The following is a 4,033-nucleotide window of genomic DNA, read 5'->3' as shown; positions in this document are numbered from 1 at the left end:
TTTTTTTTTTTTTTTTTTTTTTTTTTTGAGACGGAGTCTCGCTCTGTCACCCAGGCTGGAGTGCAGTGGCACAATCTCACAATCTCGGCTCACTGCAAGCTCCGCCTCCTGGGTTCATGCCATTCTCCTGCTTCACCCTCCGGAGTAGCTGGGACTACAGGCGCTTGCTGCCAATTTGTATTTTTAGTAGAGTTGGGGTTTCACCATGTTAGCCAGGATGGTCTCGAACTTCTAACCTCGTGATCCGCACGCCTTGGCCTCCCAAAGTGCTGGGATTACAGGTGTGAGCCACCGCGCCCTGCCGCCCAGCTAATTTTTGTATTTTTAGTAGAGACGGGGTTTTGCCATGTTGGCCAGGCTAGTCTCAACTCCTGACCTCAGGTAATCTACCCGCTTTGGCCTCCCAAAGTGCTGGGATTACAGGCGTGAGCCAATGCGCCCAGTCCGAAAACTTAACTATTAACAGCTTACTGCTGACCAGAAGCCTTAGCAATGACAGTTGATTAGCATTTTGTTTGTTTGTTTTTCGTTTTTGTTTTGAGATGGAATCTCGCTCTGTTGCCCGGGCTGGAGTGCAGTGCTGTGATCTCGGTTCACTGCAACCTCTGCCTCCTGGCCTCAAGTGATTCACCCACCCCGGCCTTCCAAAGGGCTGGGATTACAGGCATCAGCCACTGTGCCCAGCCAATGACAGTTGATTAGCATATTTTGTATGTTATATATATTACATGCCATGTTCTTAAAGTAAACTAGAGAAAAGAAATTGTTATTAAGAAAACCATGGCCAGGCGCGGTGGCTCAAGCCTGTAATCCCAGCACTTTGAGAGGCCGAGACGGGCGGATCACGAGGTCAGGAGATCGAGACCATCCTGGCTAACACAGTGAAACCCCGTCTCTACTAAAAAAAATACAAAAAACTAGCCAGGGGGAGGTGGCGGGCGCCTGTAGTCCCAGCTACTTGGGAGGCTGAGGCAGGAGAATGGCGTAAACCCAGGAGGCGGAGCTTGCAGTGAGCTGAGATCCGGCCACTGCACTCCAGCCTGGGCAACAGAGTGAGACTCCGTCTCAAAAAAAAAAAAAAAAAATCATAAGGACGAGAAAGTATTTACTCTTCATCCTTGTCATCTTTATGTTGAGCAGGCCGAAGAGGAGGGGAGGAGTCAGGGGTTGGTCTTGCTGTCTCAGGGGTGGCAGAAGTGGAAGAAGTGGTGGAGGTGGGAAGAGAGGCATGAGAGGCAGGCATACTTGGTGTAACCTTTGTTTATTTATTTATTTATTTATTTATATTGAGATGGAGTCTCGCTCTGTCGCCCTGGCTGGAGTTCAGTGGCTCAACCTTGACTCACTGCAACCTCTGCCTGCCAGGCTCAAGAGACTCTTCTGCCTCAGCCTCCCAAGTGACTGGGATTACAGGCGCCGGCCACCACGCCTGGCTAATTTTTGAATTTTTTGTAGAGATGGAGTTTCACCATGTTGGCCAGACTGGTCTCAAACTCCTGGCCTCAACTGATCTGCCTGCCTCAGCCTCCCAAAGTGCCAGGATTACAGATGTGAGCCACGGTACCAGGCCAGGTGAAAAAAATCCATATATAAGTGGACCCCTGCGTTTCAAATCTGCGTTCTTCAAGGGTTAACTGTGTTGTTGAACTCAGGAGTTCTACTGGTGATCCCCTACCTCCCCATCTTCCAGACTGGCAGACATCCTGCCTTCCCTGGCAGGTCAGTTCTGTAATGTGGCTCCAGTGCCGTCACTGGAGGGAGACAGCCTAGAGCCTCTTCCTCCATTCTTACCAATACATTGATACACCTGTTTCCCACATGTCCCTTTCTACTGAATTTTTTTTTTTTTTTTTTTTTTGAGATGGAGTCTCGCTCCGTCGCCCAGGCTGAAGTGCAGTGGCGCAATCTCCACTCGCTGCAAACTCCGCCTCCTGGGTTCACGCCATTCTCCTGCCTCAGCCTCCCGAGTAGCTGCAACTACAGGCGCCGCCACCACGCCCGGCTAATTTTTTGTATTTTTAGTAGAGACGGGGTTTCACCGTGTTAGCCAAGATGGTCTTGATCTCCTGACCTCGTGATCCACCCGCCTTGGCCTCCCAAAGTGCTGGGATTACAGGCATGAGCCACCATGCCCAGGCTTTTTTTTTTTTTTTTTCTTGAGATGGAGTCTCGCTCTGTCGCCCAGGCTGGAGTGCAGTGGCGCAATCTCAGCTCACTGCAACCTCCGCCTCCCGGGTTCAAGCAATTTCCTGCCTCAGCCTCCCAAGTAGCTGGGATTACAGGCGCATGCCACCATGCCCAGCTAATTTTGTTTTTGTATTTTTTAGTAGAGACGGGGTTTCGCCATGTTGGCCAGGCTCATCTCGAACTCTTGCCCTCAGGTGATCTGCTCACCTCAGCCTCCCAGAGTCCTGGGATTATAGGCATAAACCACCGTGCCTGGCCTCTGCTGATGATATCTACAGAGATATTAAGGTATCCTCTTAAACCAATAGATACAGCCCCTTTTGTTTTCTATTTTTGTTTGTTTCCTTTGAGACAGGGTCTGGCTCTGTCACCCAAGCTGGAGTGCAGTGGCACAAACATGGCTCACTGCAGCTTCACATTCCTGGGCTCAAGCGATCCTCCCACCTCAGGCTCTCCAGTAGCTGGAACCACAGGCACATGCAGCCACACCTAGCTAGCTTTTTGTTTTGTTTTTTGTTTGTTTTTGTTTTTTGTTTTTTTAACTATCCTTTTTAACTATTTGTAGAGATGGAAGTCTCCCTATGTTACCCAGGCTGGTCTCAAATTCCTGGGCTCAAGTAATCCTCTCACCTTGGCCTCCCAAAGTGCTGGGATTACAGGTGTCAACCACCATTCCTGGCTTTTTTTTTTTTTTTTTTTTTTTTTTTGATACAACCCTTTTTGACTTCCCAAGCAACCCAACCGTAGAAGAATGCCAAAAACAATTTCGATTTTATCTAGAAATTCAATGTTAATTTTCGGCTTTGAACTGATTAAATAATAGTTCTAAGTCCACCAGTCAAAGAATTTAAAAGTGGGGCTGGGCACAGTGCCTCATGCTTGTAATCTCAGCACTTTGGGAGACCAAAGAGGGCAGATTGCTTGAGTCCAAGAGTTCGAGACCAGCCAGGGCAGCATAGCAAGACCCCATCTCTACAAAAAATACCAAAAAATTAGCCAGATGTGGTGGCATATGCCTGTAGTCTCAGCTACTTGGGAGGCTGAGGTGGGAGGATCACCCAAGCCTGGGAGGTCAAGACTGCAGTGAGCCGAGCTGTGATAGTGCCACTGCACTCCAGCCTGGGTGACAGAATAAGACCCTGTCGGCAAGTGGACATTTTTAGGATCTCAGTGGAACATAGTGAATTGTATATTGTAGGGTTTTATTATATAAATCAGGGGACTCAAATTCAAATGCCTTCAGGGATCAGGCAGTTTATGTGAATCAGAGATGGCACTAGCATAGGCAGTAGGAGAGGGGAGGATTGTGGCAAACTGTATCATAGGATGTCATACCTAAATACGTTCAATTCCAGTGTCTGAAAACACAGGTCACCAAACCAAAGATGCAACCAGAAGTCACTATGTTTCTAGTTTACATTATAAATGTAATTGACTATGTTATCTGAAATCAGAAAAAAGACAAAGGTAACTGTAATCACAGTACTGTAAAATGATTACTATCAGCTGCTTGACATAGTTCTAGTTTTTTGTTGGTTGGTTTTTGGTTAGCATTGTTGTAGCCATATTTACTCATCAGGTGGTTTTCAACATTACTGTTTCAGGACCTGAAGTCAAATTCACCCAGAGGATCACAGGCTCTCAGGACTTGACAGGTCACCCACAGTAAAGGTGCCTTTTTTTTTTTTTTTTTTTTTTTTTGTGAGACAGAGTTCTACTCTGACACTCAGGCTGGAGTGCGGTGGCATGACCTTGGCTCACTGCAAGTAGCTGAGATTACAGGCGGCCACCACCACACCTGGCTAATGTTTTGTATTTTTAGTAGAGACGTGGTTTCACTCTGTTG

This window comes from Theropithecus gelada, chromosome 11 (assembly GCF_003255815.1).
Source record: "Theropithecus gelada isolate Dixy chromosome 11, Tgel_1.0, whole genome shotgun sequence".
Classification (NCBI taxonomy): Eukaryota; Metazoa; Chordata; class Mammalia; order Primates; family Cercopithecidae; genus Theropithecus; species Theropithecus gelada.
Note: the sequence above shows the minus strand (reverse complement) of the source record.